Source organism: Anolis carolinensis, chromosome 1, assembly GCF_035594765.1.
Source record: "Anolis carolinensis isolate JA03-04 chromosome 1, rAnoCar3.1.pri, whole genome shotgun sequence".
Lineage (NCBI taxonomy): Eukaryota > Metazoa > Chordata > Lepidosauria > Squamata > Dactyloidae > Anolis > Anolis carolinensis.
The window spans coordinates 52,305,215-52,322,942 of NC_085841.1; positions in this window are offsets into that span (position 1 = coordinate 52,305,215).

Here is a 17,728-nt window from a genome sequence, read left to right on the forward strand (position 1 = left end):
AAATGTGGAGGGATGACTGTTGGGTAAACCTTGCATAAGTAAGCAACAATATTATGAACCTTCTAAACATTATTTAAAGCTCTTTTTCAAATCTCACAGATGGCTTTTTCTTTCACCAGCTTCTGGGTTTCATATGGTTTCTATTTTAGTGGTCAAAACCTCTGTGCTTTAAAACAAACATGCTTATCCTTCTGTTTTGTTATTCACCATGCACAAGAAGGGACTCTGGAGACAGCTGCTGTTTACCTTGTCTGTTGTGGGTAGGCATACATGTCTACAGGAAGATAGGCAAAGGTAGAATCCTTCTCTCAGTTCAAGGTTTTTGGTTGCAATATTTAATGCAGACATTCTGGTGCAACCTGACATTGACAGTCTCTATTTCCCCAGCTCTCCTTCACCATTCTCCTAATAGCAATACTGTGATGACTCATGGGCCTTGTAGTCCTGTTCCTAGTACTATTGTGGCAGACGAAGAGGAAAACATGGGATTTCTGCCGTTTCAGCCAGAATCGGAGCCTCTCCACCTGGAGGATGTTTGTCCTCAAGAATGTAGCCAAACAGGCCTTGGGCAGAATTCCCCCCCGTTTTCCCGGAGGGACAATTATAATAAAGATAGGGGAGCCAGGGAGGCAAATCGCCGGAGCCTGAGAATCGCTGCCAAACAATTAGCTGATTAGGTCTGCTTCCCTTGGGAAATTCTAAGGAGTCATGCATCTGGACAGAGTTGGGTTTCGCTTCTCGTTCTCTAGGGAAAGTGTTCTGTCGGCGGGAAAACGAGACCCAATATAGGTGCTGCTTGCAAGGGGAACTTTGCGGAGTCAATTGTTCAGCTTGAGGAGAGAGATCGTGTGTGGACTTCGTAACCCCAATTCCTTGTTTCCCGGATCAAGTTTCCAGCCTTGCCTTGTTTTCACGGACTTCCTTGGACTCTATTCATGTTTCGTGTTTGCCTCGTTCCAAGCCTTTGATCTAGCCAAGAATCAAGTTATTTTCTAGCCTAGTTGTCAAGCTACATTGGACCTTAAAGACTCTGTCATTCCCCACACTATTGCTCGGCAAAGTGTGTGTTTCGGTCAAGTGGATTATAACTTTGGACTCTAATATCTTATATTGGACAATACATTTATGGACTATATTTGACCTCATCTGGAAGGTCTGTTTCTGAACTTTATTCTTCACTTGTTTTTATTGACTTTATATATTTCTATAATAAAGATATTAGATAGATTCTGGCCTCTGTGTAAGGTTATTGGTGCTCTGCAGCCTGGGTCCTGACAAATACTGTGAAAACGAAAACAAAGCAAAACTGTCCAGTGAGACCAAGAAAATGGGGATGCGGCTGGGAGCATTAAAATCTTTGTAAAATATTTTTCTCTGTCAGAACCTTTGCTAACTGAGGTATGCCTGTATTCTCTGCATAGTGTATGGAAGAAGGAAAGAAGGAATATAGTAGTACCTTCAAGTCTAACAGATTTACTTTAACATGGGCTTTTGTGAATTTCAATCCAGTTTTTCAGATGTACTGATGACTAGTAGCAATTTGTAGGTATATTATTTCTTGGCAGTGCAGTTATAATCTGAGTATTACAGGATACTGAAAGATGCAATCTGTGAAACTAGCCATAAACCTTCAGATATCCATGGAAAGTGATATTGGTATATCAAAATTGTCTTGTTATCGATTATTGTGTATTATGAATGTATTGTCACCAGTTAGCTATACATTCGCTCCATTTCAAAATAGAGTTGAAGAGGATTCCACTTCCAGAAGCAAGCAAGAAAACCAATCTTAGCTGAACCTACTTATAGCAGCTGAAAATACTGTACTATGTACAGTATATAATGAAATGTCTTTTAGAGACATGTATCTATTATTACCACTAGATGGTGCTAAGTATCGTTTTGGAGGCCCTTCCTTCTTGCCTGTCATCCCCTTACTGCCTTTCTGCTTTCTATGGGGTAGTTGGGGCTCATTGAGATCAGGTTGCTATTATTTAAATGGCAGCAAACTGCACAACCAAAAGGATGGCTAGTCTGAACTGTAGAGGAAGGAATCCATATGATACCTCGTTGCAGTTTTCTATGAAATCATCTGAACTCTGCAAGATATTCTCAAGGTTGGAATTTCTGCCAATATCGTTTTCTCTTTAGACCTGGTGGGGGATATCTTTGAGATCGTGGTGGAGGCGCAGTTAGGTGAGAGGCATGCCAGATCTCTGCCTCTCAAAAATCAATGCTTGTTATCAAATAAAGAATAGGTGATGACATGAGCAGAGAGCTAAACAGCAGGGCCAATTTTCCTATAGTCAATTTCCTCCCTTAGCAGCATTTTTTAAACCTCCTTTACATTTCTGTGTAATTAGTGTGATGCAAAATAGGCAGCTAAATATTTGGTGCCATATCCAGTTATAGGCTAACATCATCAACTTGATTTCTACAGAGAAGACATCAGGAATAAATTAAGATGTTGTATTATTTCCTATTATCAATGTTTTTAAATAAATGATGATGATATAAAACTGATGCAATGTGGTGAAAGTTTATATATGCTCAAGATCCGTGCCCTAGAGAAACTAAATAATAATAATAATAATAATAATAATAATAATAATAATAACAACAACAACAAATTATAGATAAGATTTATGTGTGATGCAATATAAAAACTTGTTTACTGTGTACTCATCTTGTTGTGTTTCAAAGAATAGATTAAAGAAGAAAATCTGTAATACTGCTGCTCTTGGAGTGCTGTTATTTCACATGTTATAAACAACAATAACAGAATTTATAGATACAGAGGACCAATTGCATTTTATCTACTATCCCTTGAGTTATATTTATCAATATTTGTTGTAGAAGTAGCGTTAAGGTAATCATAATTGGATTGTTGTATGTTTTCCGGGCTGTATGGCCATGTTCCAGAAGTATTATCTCCTGATATTTTGCCCACATCTATGGCAGGTATCCTCATGGCCATACAGCCCAGAAAACATATAACAACCTTGTGATCCTGGCCATGAAAGCCTTCGACAACACAGTAATCATCGTGACTCTACTAATACAATATACTATCAAATGTATTATTACATACTGATTTTTATTAATATATTTTTACTAAAAGCCTCCACTTTTGAGGGACATTGTGGTTTAGTGGTTTTGACTGTAATTCTGGAGACCAGGGTTTGAATACCTGCATGGCCATGGAATCCTACTGGGTGATATTGGGCAAGTCATATTCTCTCTGTCTCAGAGAAAGGCAAAGAAAACTCCCTCTGAACATATCTTGCTAAATGTATTCCAGAAATGACTTGAAGGCAGCAATAACAACCTTCATTCTAGAAATATGGCTAATTGCTTTAAATCATATGCATGTCTTTTATTATTTATTATTTCAGAAGAATATCTTCTGTTTATCTGTCTATTCATCTATTTATTTGGAATTACAGTTCCCCAATTTCCCCATGCAGTTTAGCCATATGCTCATACTTCTGAGTAAAGCATAATAAAATTTCAGTGAAAATCTGAAATAGAACCATGATTTTATGAGGAGCTTTTAGAATACAGTTGGCTTTAGCCATAGATCCTGTATCCACATATTTAACTATCCATGGTTTGGAAATATTTTAAAATGTCTTGATTTTGTTCTTTTGTACCATCCTTTTACTACACCACTGTAAATAATGGGGCTTGCTCACCCATAGATTTAGGCATGCATGTGCAGTTGTGGTACCAAACCACAGAAGATAACAAGTGCCCTCTCTAAACAGTTACACACAGAAGGGTCAATACATATATACGGTATACCTGTATATCACAAAAACAAATTGGATCTTGGAAAGGGTTATATAGATGAATTGGACTTTAAAATCTCCTGCTGTTGGCTTTGTAAAAGTAATTTTTCCAAGCTCCAATTCATTGACACTTGTCTGTGAGTTCCACAAAAGAAAATCAGGCTTCCAGCTTAGATTTCCAAGATAGTTTTATAATGGTCTACTCAGACGTACATATATTTGGGACTTCTAGGCAATTCTAGAACTTCCCACTCAATGCAGATATGTATATCATGTAAGATGTAACCATTTAATCCCCAACAGATGGTTGTCCAATCATTGTTTCAAATATGTTCACCGAAGAGCCTACACTTCCTAAAGCAGTCTCCTCCTCTTATTAAACAGTTCTCACCATTGGAATGTTTCTGTTATATTTACCTAAAATCTATTTTCTTGCAGTCACAAGTAAGGTTGGTGGTGGCCCCCCCAACTTTGGAATACGATCCCAAGGGAGATTAGGCAAGCCCCCACATTCTCCTCCTTTCATAGGGATTTGAAAACCTGAATGTTTCAGTTAGCATTTGAGAATGCCTAGTCCGTAGTTATAAGTGCCCAGGCCCTTGGTTGCCTGATAATATTTTGTTCTCTGCACTTCATCCGATACTGGGCTTGCAATATCCCATGCCTGACCCTCTTATAGCCTGGTCACACCCATTGTATTACTGGATATTGGTTTTGTTGAGTATTGTTTTGATTGAGTTTCCACGCTGTTGTGTATGATGTTTTATTTTTTTGCTTTTATCTAGATTGTTATATTTTACTATGCTTTTATTTTAATTGGTTGTGTTTTAATGGAGAAGTCCCTGGTGGTGCAATGGGTTAAACTCTTGTGCCGGCAGGACTGCTGACCGACAAGTTGGTGGTTCGAATCTGGAGAGCGCGGGTGAGTGCTCTCTGTCAGCTCTAGCTCCCCATGTGGGGGCATGAGAGAAGCCTCCCACAAAGATGGTAAAAACATCAAATATCCAGGCATCCCCTGGGCAATATCCTTGCAGACGGCCAGTTCTCTCACAACTCAAGCAACTTGCAGTTTCTCAAGTCACTCCTAACACAAAAAAACTATTGTTTTGTATTTATGTGTCGTGGGCATTTTGTCCCATATGTAAGCCCCCTCGAGACCCTCCAGGGAGATGGTGGTGGAGTATAAGAATAAAGTTATTACTATTATTATTATTATTATTATTATTATTATTATTATTATTATTATTATTATTATTATTATTTCCTCCCATTGACTCTTATGGCTTGAGGAGCAACAGAGAACACATCTGCTCCATCTATTTTGTTGTTGTGTGCCTTCAAGTTATTTCTGACTTATGAAGTTTTCTTTATAGAATTTGTTCAGAGTGGGTTTGCTCTTGGTCTGAGGATGAGAGTGTGTGTCTTGTCCAAAGGCACCCAGTAGGTTTCCAGCTTCTCAGTTTTCTAGTCCAATGCTCAAACTACTACAGGCAGTCCCCGAGTTACAGACATCTGACTTACATATGACTCCTGGTTACAAATGGGGGTGAGACAACAGGAAGTGAAATAAATCTACCCCTCGGAAGGGAAATTCACTCTTGCAAGAGTTGTCATGGAGAAAAGCTGTCTCCACTGAAGATTTATCACCAATCCTTTTAAAAATCCAATTGTCACAGGGACAGAAAATGAGGCAAAATTTTCTGAACAGGGGCAAGGCAGCAAAACAAATGTTATCCAAAACATTTTAAAAAATTAAATATGTACCTGTTCCGATTTACATGTACATTCAATTTAAGAACAAACCTACAGAATCTATCTTGTTTGCAATCTGGGTATTGCCTATATGTTATGCAACTTTATCTGTATCTTATTCTCACGTGGCAGAGTGTTATGGGAAGTAATTCTCAAGTCTGAAAATGTACTGTTGCTGTGTTACTACTGTAGCTTCCACAGTTTATCTTCTGTGAAATGACAGCAGTAATTAATTTTCACAGAGGGTGGAGTGAAGGTGAATAAATGAAAGACTGCTGCATTTTGCTCCTACAAAGACCTTTATAAATGACTATCACTGAAGTGTCTTCCAGTCCCCTCTCGCTCCATGTGGCAAAGCTTAGATTTAAGTCTACTCACTCCCGAGTAGGCAGACGGAGCTTACGACATGGGTACATGATCCATAGCCTTGCTAGAGAAAGTGCATCTCTTCACAAATCTTTTTTTATATCTATCCAGGGGAGAAGCATGGAGAAATAATTTAAGAGAGATATTTGTGGCTGCAGAATGTTGTAGACACGTTGATCATCACTGCCAAGATTTTTGAGCCACCCAACATCCAAATAGTGTGCATGCCAATGGTCGCTGAGCTCAGATTTACACTTTAATATGTTTGTCATTAGATATGCTATTCAGCTAATGTAACCTTCCCAATATCCTGTAGACTGTGAGTAGAGTCAGATTGTTTTATGATACTGCAATACACACATATACAGAGAAAAGAATATGCATTTGCAGCCAACAACATTCATGCATATCAAGCCATCAAAAATGTCTTCAAAACAAACAGACATAGTGAGAAAACAAGTTCCATTATTAATGCATAAAATCTGTACATATTGTTGATCCTCCCTGTTTCAGGCTTTGTCTAGATCTAAAGATGGGAGGAGATGGAGGCTTTTATAGCATGTGAATTAAGCTTTAGTCATACATTTTAACAAAATGGGTAACAGACAGACACATCTAAATGAATTATGAATAATTCAGTTATCAAAGGGAATGCAGCATATAAAATTAGGTTGGGTCTAGATTTAGGCATGAGAACTGGGCAGCATGAAGCCAGTGTGGTATATCGGTTTGAGTGTTGGACTACAATTCTGGAGAACAGGCTTTGAGGCCCTACTTGCTCTTGAAAACACAACAGTATTACGCAAATTACACACTCTTAGGGTGCATCTACACTGTAGAATTAATGTAGTTTGACACCATTTTATCGGCTATGGGTCAATGCTAAGGAATTATGGGATCTGTAGTTTTACATGGTTTTAGCCTTTTTGTCACCAAATTACAGTTCTCATGATTCCAAAACATTGAACCATGGCAATTAAAGTGGTGTCAAAGTGCATTAATTTTATAATGTAGACATACCCTTAGTTGATAAATCTGTTGCCATAAGACAGAAACACCTCTGCAGCATCCTCGCCATGGCAGCCATGCAAATATTACACAGGACTGTGATATTAGGGCAAAAGGGTACAATGAGGTGTGGTGATCTTCCAAAACAGTAAACATATCTTTCTCATCTTGGAAGGCAAATGTAGGTTTAATGTATTGAGCTCAGTTTAAGCTTTAGCTCTAGCTGGTAAAGAGAATGCTGCTGCTCCTCCTCCTGCTGCTGCTACTATCAGAGTGATGTGTTATCTTATAGAGCTTGAAAATGTCACTTTGTTGAATTATAATTCCCAGAATCCCCCAGCCAACATGGTTAGTAATGTGTTTTTATAGTCCCCAAAAAGTAACTTTTTAACATTAAGCAAGTATTTTTGCAGTGAAAATTTCTGAGGGTTAAGACACTCTAATTATTGGAAAATTTAATAGTTCTGTAATTATATTATAGTGTGCATTTGCATTGGGGAAGAGCACTGCTTTCTCCAAGTCTACAGTACTATATCCAATTGCTTGGTAATTACAGAATTCATTTGCTTCTGAGTAGATATAAAATTGGATTGATAGTTACACATTTAGATTTTCTCCCTTTATTTTGTAATGCACTGTTTCCAGTTTCTTGCTTGTTTTGAAAGTAGTTAGAATTTGCGTACTTACCTATATCTGTTGGATGTAAGTAAGAACCAGCAACAAATGCATTAAATATAAAATATTTTGCTTCTTGTCCCCTGGAAATTGATTGTCTTAGGCTTCTCTTTCTTTAAACCCCTTAACTTATTGCGTCATTATGCATTCCTTTTTCTCTTAATGGGTTTTGAAAGTGAGTAATCGGCTTTAAAGAATGCAGCTATAAGTGACAGGGACCTAAATTTGTGTACTTGAAAGTAATTTTATCATTGTATCACATAATGCAGTCTAATGCTATGTTGTGGTATTATGATGTAAGGCATTTTCTATAGTTTAAAGTGGCTGCCTCCAAAAGCCTCTGGCATATGTGTTTTTATGTATTAGTGTTCATAAAAGAGATTCCACTTGGGAAGATTTACAGTGTTTAAGAACTGTGTTCCAGATGGTAAAAGCCATATGTATTGCAGAGTCCTTAGAGAGAAGGCGTTCCCCCCTCTGCTTTACTGCCACCCTGTTTGCATTTGTTTTTGTTTACTGGGAAGAATACGTCTCTGGGTTCATAAAGTTTCCACATGGTGGGCCTCCTGCATTGTGGAGGGAAGGCACTAAATCTGACCTCCTAAATCTGAACTATTGGGAATTGTAAAAATAGTAGTTGAAAGAGGAGAGGGGCTGGTGGAGGCCATAGAGGGTGAGGAATTGTTTTTTAAACTCATGCACAGGACTTAATTGCTCTAAGTAATTGGTTAACAATATTGACTACCTTGTGGAATGGTTTGTGCAGGATGGTTCCAAGCTGTGGACAAGTTAACAATTTGGAGACACAAGTAAAAAAAAAACCAACCAGATACACTCCTTAATAGAAACCATTGAATAATACGAAGGAAGTGAAAGTTCTACACCAGAGTGGGCAATCCTACTGGGTCCATGGGGTCAATTTCCCACCCTGGGGTTGCCCCAGATGCAGACAGATAGAAACTATTGAACAATACGAAGGAAGTGAAAGTTCTACACCTGAGTGTAGAATAAATATAGCCTCCCTCCCTCCCTCTTTTCCTCTTTAAACATACTGTTCTGTCTCCCTTGTTGTTCCTGGGGCGATGAGGTGCAGGCAGGGCCCACTGGCTGTGGAGGAAGCGCGGACCGGGTCACGTGACTTAAACTGGGCCCTTTTGTACCTGCAAAGGGAGGGCGGGCCAGATGGAAAAATCTGCGATACAGCAAATCCGCGGAACCTGAACCGCGGATTAGCGAGGGAACACTGTATCTAAGAAAATGGCTGCCTTATCTTTAGGCCTTCCAAAGATTTACTAAGGGTGCCATTCTAGTCAAGGAGAGGTCATACCCTCCAAAATAGTAGACAATGCTGAAAATTCCCAGATATATTTGGTTTATCTTCTCAGGCTAAGAATGGTATCTTAAGATTAAATTCCCTGAAGTTAAAATCCATTTAAAAATATTCTCTTTAAATGTTTTTATTTCCAATCCTAACGATTGCTGGAGACAGAAAGCTAGGCTGGATACACTGTCATCTTAACTCCGTACAGCTGTTCTTGCATTATTGTTCTCTCCAAGGCATTCACATGAATAGAAGAATTGACATATGGATCTAAACAATATGGGAGCATGGCAGCACACAAAGATTTTTATATTCTATAACTGGAAATACTATCAGGAAACATCTGTAGTTCTCAGAGGGCAGAAAACGTTATAGTGCCTTTATCAATCAAGGAGTGTGTATGTAACTGGGTGAGAGAGAAGGATAGCGTGCATATACATCTATACGTATTGGCTAAATCCAGTGAGTCAGAAAGAAGTGGGCCAAACATACGTACAGTAGGTTCTTGGTGTCCACTGGGGTTTGATTCCACAACCACCCATGGGTATGAAAATCTGTGGATGTACAAGTTCAATTCTATATATATATGTTATATAAAATGGCATAGTAAACTGGTGTCTCTTATATAAAATGACAAAACAGAAATTTGGTTTTTTAATATTTTCAAGCGGTTGAATCTATGGATGCAGAACCCAGGAATATGAAACCGAATGTACTGGGTAATAGGGCCAATTTATTTCAACTGGCATGATGTAGTTGGGACTAAATTTGGATTCAGCCTTTTATGTAATCATATACATGTTTTATGTAACAAATGCATTCTGGAAGAGGCACAACATTTTTTGCAGTTCCCATGAAACGCACTGTCTAACTCTTCTTTGTTCCCAACCTACACGGTCCTGATTCGGCAGAGATGGTCCCTGCTATTCTACTTATTCAGTTGCTGTTAAAATGTCTGAAGGTGCACCTGCACTGTAGAATTAATAGTTTCACCAACTAGTATTGCTTAATGCTATGTAATCCAATCTGAGCTGCACCACAGGTTAAAAAAAAACACAGGAGAAAGTCCAGATCCTGCTCCATGATTTAGAAATTTCCCTGTGTTGGAGGAGTCAGGACAGCCATCCTGGATCTCTATGCAGGTTCCAGAATTGTGTCCCCACAACCATTTTGTACTCCCCAGGCTCAGCCAGTCTGTGGACTGGGATAGCCATTTTTCTTGCCTGTACATGAGGTCAGGTTATACATCTATATATATAAAATGATAAAGTTGTTTGCGCAGTGACTGTAACAACAAAACTAAACATCCCAGAAATACGAAATTTGGCAACACAATGCAAAAGGCTTGCCTCCAGGTTACAACAACACAACCACACCACAAAACCACAATCCAGACCCACAAAACTCACAACAACGCATCATGCGATAACAACACAACTAAACGCCCCAGAAATACAAAACTTGGCAACACAATGCAAAAGCCTTGCCTCCCAGTTGTAACAACACAATCACACCACAAAACCACACAGGACTCACAAAACTCACAATAACGCATCGTGACTATAACAACACAACTAAACGCCCCAGAAATACGAAACTTGGCAACACAACACAAAAGCCTTCCCTCCAGGTTGTAACAACACAACCACACCACAAAACCACAATCCGGACCCATACAACTCACAACAATGCATCGTGACTATAACAACACAACTAAACACCCCAGAAATACGAAACTTGGCACACAACTAAACGCCCCAGAAATATTAAATTTAACAACACAATGCAAAAGCCTTGCCTCCCGGTTGTAACAACACAACCACACCACAAAACCACAATCCGGACCCACAAAACTCACAACAATGCATCGTGACTATAACAACACAACTAAACGTCCCAGAAATACAAAACTTGGCACACAACTAAACGCCCCAGAAATACAAAACTTGACAACACAACACAAAAGCCTTTTCTCCCTGTTTTAACAACACAACTACACCATAAAACCGCAATCCGGACCCACAAAACTCACAACAACGCATCGTGACTATAACACAACTAAACACCCCAGAAATACAAAATTTGACAACACAATGCAAAAGCCTTGCCTTCCAGTTGTAAGAACACAACCACAACACAAAACCACAATCCGGACCCACAAAACGCACAACAACGCATCATGACTATAACAACACAACTAAACGCCCTAGAAATACAAAATTTGGTAAAACAATGCAAAAGCCTTGCCTCCCGGTTGTAACAACACAACCACACCACAAAACCACACCGGACCCACAAAACTCACAACAACACATCATGACTATAACGACACAACTAAACGCCCCAGAAATACGAAACTTGGCAACACAACACAAAAGCATTCCCTCCCGATTGTAACAACACAACCACACCACAAAACCACAATCTGGACCCACAAAACTCACAACAATGCATCGTGACTATAACAACACAACTAAACGCCCCAGAAATACAAAACTTGGCACACAACTAAACGCCCCAGAAATACAAAACTTGGCAACACAACACAAAAGCCTTGCCTCTCAGTTGTAACAACACAACCACACCACAAAACCACAATCTGGACCCACAAAACTCACAACAACGCATTGTGGCTATAACAAATACAAAAGTTGACAACACAACTCATCCACCTCCCCAATCCCTACATTCACACTTGGCCTCCAAAAAAACAATTACAATAATAACAATGACAACAACAACAATAAGAATCAACACCATCACAGGCAAGAAACAGCCAGGCACTGAGGCTGAGAGGCCAGTCAGTGCTACACTGGGCCTTCAAAAAACAATACAGTAGCATCTAACTTATCCAACCTTCATGACCACTACAACAACAACAATAATAAACACCTACACAGGCAAAACAAAAAAAGGACTATTGTACCACAATAAAAATATAAACTGCACTCAGCAGAATCAGACATTACAACTAACAACAAACCAAAGACAACAGGGATCTCAAGCAATTATCAATCAACACAAAAATTGAAGAAGGTAACAGACTTCAAATACTACTACTAATGTGAGTATAAAGAAGGTGGAGGTCACAGCATAAATACAACCTAAAGTAGACTGACCAACACCACCAGACTAAGCCACAGCAACGCGTGGCCGGGCACAGCTAGTGAGTATATATAATAGTTAAAGGGCCTAACACTCACTGAATGTAATTTCAAAATCACAGCTCAGGAAAGTTAGCAAGGTTGCATGAAAATACATTTATTTCTGGCCTGTAATGCCTTTATTATTCTCTCTAAAGTTTATTCCACATTTTTTCACTTTGCTAAAAATGTGGTAAATAGAACTGCATCAAAAGCACCAATTGTAGCCCCATAAATGGATATTGTTGCTTCTTGTCTTTTCATCATTTCCATATTTTACTACTTATTGTTTTAGGAATTTTAATGCCCTGTGAAATATGTGTTCATCTCTGGCTCTGATTTTCTTCAGGGTTTTTTTTATTACGTTTCTATTGTTACAAGACTGCCAAGATGTGTTACTTGGCATAAAAGATCTTGCTAGCTAGAAAAGCAATTCAAGTATTTTTATGTTGTTAAAAAAACTATATTGTCAATCAACATGTATTAAGTAATTAATGATGCCATCTAAATAAAATCACTGCAGCTGCACTCTCATCTTGGGTGATGGTCCCTATCGCATGATGCCATGAGCATCCAGCATCTGATTTGCTTACCCACCCTGATTTTCCCATCTCTAGCTATTAGCAGTTAATACCCAATGTGATAATGTTCCCATATCCTATCTTGGTGTAATGGCTCCCTTCCACTTCTGTGTAGGCATTCCAGCAGTATTATGATATTAGGGCCTAGGATTCTCCTCCTTTTCCACTTCCCCCTTGCTATTCCCAGGCCAACTATTTTACTTTTATTTGCCCCTTTCACTTGTTTTTAAATCCTGGAATTGCACAGTTGTGCTAAAAATAAAATATATATATAAAAACCACAGTAATGCAGGAAGGTGGGCTTAAGAGAATGTGTAGAAGTATCATTGTGAACCCATGGAATGATGAAGTCATGCAATTGTAGGAGAGATGTGATACCCAAACTGGCATGTTTCACTACTTATATTAATGTTATTGTAGTGGAGTAGCGAGATGGTGCAATAAAATCCTTAATCTGTTTCAGCATGAAAAGATACAAAGCAGTCCTGCAGAACCTTCGAGACTTTGGTTGAATCTACGCTGCCATATAATACAGTTTGAACTGCAGTATATATTCAGTGTAGACTCATATAATGCTGTTTGAACTACAATGAATTGCATTATATGGGTCTACCCTGCATTATGTGACAGCGTAGATCCAACCTTAACATGCATCTGATGAAATGGACTGGAATCTCTCAATGAAAGCTTACACTTTGAATCTCTTTCTCAGAGGGCTTCTACACAGACACTCTAATGTCTTTTGAAGTTGCTTGAGGGTGGAGTGTCTACAAAATGGACTGCCCATGCACGCTGTAGTGCAGATCAAGCCAGAAACAGCGCATAAAAAAGTTCACCAGATAATGTGCTTCCAGCCTCAAACCGGGTCCCAGGGTGTTTATGTAGGCACTGGTTCATCTTAATCCACCTCCAAACTGCAATATAGTGTCTGTGTAGAAGCACCCTCAGTCTTAAAAGTGCTGCAGGATTCTTTTCTATCTTTTTATATTCTACTAGCTGTGCCCGGCCACGCGTTGCTGTAGCAAAGTATGGTAGTATGGGAAATAAAAGTATTGAGGAATTAGTGGTAGTTAAGGTAAAGGTTTTACCTTACATTAAGTCCATTATAAATGGGTTATATAACTGTGTGGAAGGACCTTGAGTCTACACTGCCATATAATCCAGTTAAAATCAGATAATCTGTATTTTATAGGCAGTGTGGAAGAGGCCTAAGTGAGGCCTAACTCTGCCTGTCCCCTGGGCTGAGTTGGTTGCTAGGAGACCAAGTGGGTGGAGCTTAGCCTTCTAACTGGCAGCAATTGGATAAAAACAATCCTCTCCCTCTAATTAGGACTTTATTTTTCTTTTCTTTTTGTTGTATGAACGTAGAGGCATGGATGAGGGGTTGTGCTGCCAAGTTTAGTGTTTCTGGGATTTGTAGTTTTGTTGTTTTGTCCTAGGCCGAAATTTCATTACCCTTTTATATATATAGATATTGCCCTGAGATTTGACAAATTTGATGGAGAAGTTAATATGTAGAGATAAGTATGGGACCTGTCGGATTTCAAATTTTGTCAAAATTACATTGGGCTTTATTGCATGAGACTCTTTTTCAGCTACAAAACCTTGAGAACCATTCTGCCATTGTGGTGTTTCTGTGAAATATACATCACACACAGCATTTGGGAGTACCTAACCATTGACTCCTACAAGATTTACCACCTCATCAGACAGGCTGATTTGCCCATTGTAATCTGTTTCCCCTCCCTTTTCAGCATGGAGTTCTTCACATTACATACAGGCACTTCTGGCTGGGATCCATGGCAAAAAGGGAGAGAAAGTAGAGCATTCTGCTGCTGCGGCAACATGTAAGCCTTCCTATGTTGCCCTCCCTTCAATGGGGGAAGCCGGATGGTGATGCTTCCCCTCATGGAATGAGGGGCACAATAAGGATGGCAATATGGGGCATGGAGCGGCGTCTTCTCCATACTCCCCTGGGCACCCATGGATTTGCCCCAATGCAGGGTGAATCCATAGGCCTTTATGATAAAGCCTATTATCACTGTCCCTGTTCCGAGTTTGTCACACACACACATGCATAGACACACACTGGAAAAAGCCAAGTCTATAGCAGCTGCTTAGGGATAAAATAGAAGTGGCTTTTCAATTCACTGATTTAAGACAAGCTTTAGTTTCACCTCCTTACTAACCTTCTCTTTAGGTGGTTAATGAGATACTTTGTCCAGCAACAGAACTGATAGAAGGGAAAGGGGAGTTAATTCTGAGTGACCAGCTATTTCCAGATTCAGGCTCAGGAAGAGAAAAGTGCTTTGGAAGGAAAGCTGATGATAATATAGTTACTAGGGAGGAAAATGATTATACTTTTAAAAGCTTTTATTGCCCTAAAGGGGACATAAATGAAAATTTTAAAGCACAGTATCTTAATACAAATGAGGAACCAATGATAAAGTGACTGCCAAATTTCTTTCCTGTCAAAAAACTCTGAGCTCCAGCGTGAATACAAAATGAAACGTATTTTTAAAAATTTAGGAGGTGAAGTCTGTCTAATATAATCATATAGCATATGTGGCATGACAATGACAGGTGCTACATAAAGACTTCAAGAAAAAATATTCACAAAAAGATTTTTTAAGCTTTAAGCATATTTCTAAATGCAGTGGAACCCAGTAGGCCATCAGGACTTGCTTAAAATCTAACAATTTGTGTTGCAAATCTTCTTCAATTGGAGTCTTAAATAGGCAATGTTATCTCTTTGGTATTTTAAAGTTATAGCACTGGGAATCTGTTCTCTCTAGGGGCAGATACCATTTTGGAAGTCATATACATGAAGCTAAACTTCGCACAAAAGTCTAGCATTCGCAAATGCAGACTTCAGTTTTGCATCCCTAATTCATTTCATGAATAGATTACATGAATGGTCTTTTATGTATTAAGATGGAAACAAGATGTATCTGCTTATCATAATCTCCCTAGTTTATTACAAGCACTGAAAAAGAAAATACTAAATGCCACTTTGCATGATGGTTGCAATAGTAAGGTTTTAGGGCTATGTAGTAATTGGTTTTATTGCATTCCGAATCTTTTTCTCTTCCTTTTTATGGTAACATTTTAGCTGTTAAGTCTTGAGAGTGACTTTTTAAAGAGACATTTTATTTTTGTAAAGTCTTCATGTTCCTAAAGGGAAGATTATGGGCAAGCTCCATTTCATTTGGGAGGAAAGACCTATATGTGCCTGTGAAAGGTGGCATAACATGTAATGGCTGCAATTAATGGCTGCACTATGTCCTATTCCAGAAATGGCAGAGGCAGGCCTCCCAAGTGTTAATGATTGACACTTTTTATTATTCCTCACATTGACTAGGGCTGCTGCAGGTTGCCATTCAGCAACATCCTGCCCTTGTTCGATATATCCACAGCATAAAAATACAGAAAAGTATTATGGAGAATAAGAAAATGGAATAACGGTTCATGCACACTGACTATTTAATACAGTTTCAAGCCAACCTGAAACTGCAACAGCTACAAAACCCATGCTGCCAATATGTACTGTAGGGTGGATTAAAGGGGTTACAGTGCATTAAAGAAAATCACGGGGTGGTCCATAACTATAAACCACTCTGAGTCCCCTTCGGAGTGAGAAGAGTGGGGTAGGAATATAGCAAATAAATAATAATAAATAAATACCTCCACAGCTACCTGTCATTTCTCCCCCACCCTTTTTAAACCACCTGGGTCACATTTCTCCCAGAAAGGAGGAAAAACCCACAGAGTAGTTTGAATTCAGGTTCTGTGGTTAATGAGTTTTGGGACCACAAACCAGTTCCAGTCCTGTCAGTCTAATCACCCACACTGTGAAATCTGTTCCTTCCAAACTGGTTCCAAGCTGCATTATATCCTGTAGATGTGTCCTAAGAGGGTCAGTACAAACTCCCAATGTTTATCACAACCCTGCCTGTTTTAACAAATAATGGCCTGCAGTGGTAGTAACGTTGCCATGTCATTTGGCCAAGGATGGAACTGATCTGTTTATCCTACAGCAACGTGCAAGCTACAACACATGTTTTGTCAATATAAGCATGATTTATATTTCTAAATGACTCTCTTTGTACAAAGCGATGGTGAGGGTGGTAAATAATCACCTGGGTTTAAGCAATTCCTTTCTGGTTCCCTAAGACAGCGATTCTCAAACTGTGCTCTGTGGAGTCCCCATGGCCTCCTGCTTCCCCCCGCCTAGGAAACCTGTGACTTGGGGGGCCCTGCTGGTGTGGCTTACAGGGCCTCCCTGCCACTATGGTTTGCAAGGCCTCCCTTGTATGGCAGAATGTGGCTCCTGGGGTTGCTCTTGTTTTTGTTGTTACTATAATTATTACAAAGGCTAGGTGGCCATCTGTTGGGGGTGCTTTGATTGTGCTTTTCTTGTATGGCAGAAGAGGTTGGACTGGATGGTCTTCCACTGGGGCCTTCCACTGAAATACTGTTTTCCCCCCTTTTTTGGCTCTACAAACAAGATATTTGCAGTGTGCATAGGAATTTGTTTCTTTTCTCAATTCAGTAAAGGTAAAGGTTTTTCTCTGACATTAAGTCTAGTCTTGTCTGACGCTACAGGTTGATGCTCATCTCAATTTCTAAGCCGAAGAGCCGGCAATGTCCATAGACAACTCCAAGGTCATGTGGGCGGCATGATTGCATGGAGTGCCGTTACCTTCCTGCTGGAGTGATACCTATTGATCTACTCACATTTACATGTTTTCAAACCGCTAGGTTGGCAGAAGCTGGGGATAACAGCGGGAGCTCACCCTGCCCCCCTCCCCCGATTCAAAACACCAACCTTTCGGTCAGCATGTTCAGCAGCTCAGCATTTTAACCTGCTCTGCCACCGAGGGACTCCTTTTTTCAATTAGTTCTCACAAACACTCTCCATCCATCTGCCGCTGGCCCAGCCCATCTGTCAAATTTTGAAATGCAATGTGGCCCCTGTGTTCAAATGTTTCTTGGTGCTCCGCTAGAAATTTTTCCTTCAAAAAGGACTCTGCGGCTTTAAAAGTTTGAGAACCCCTGTCCTAAGGCGATAAAACAAAAGCCTAGGGATTA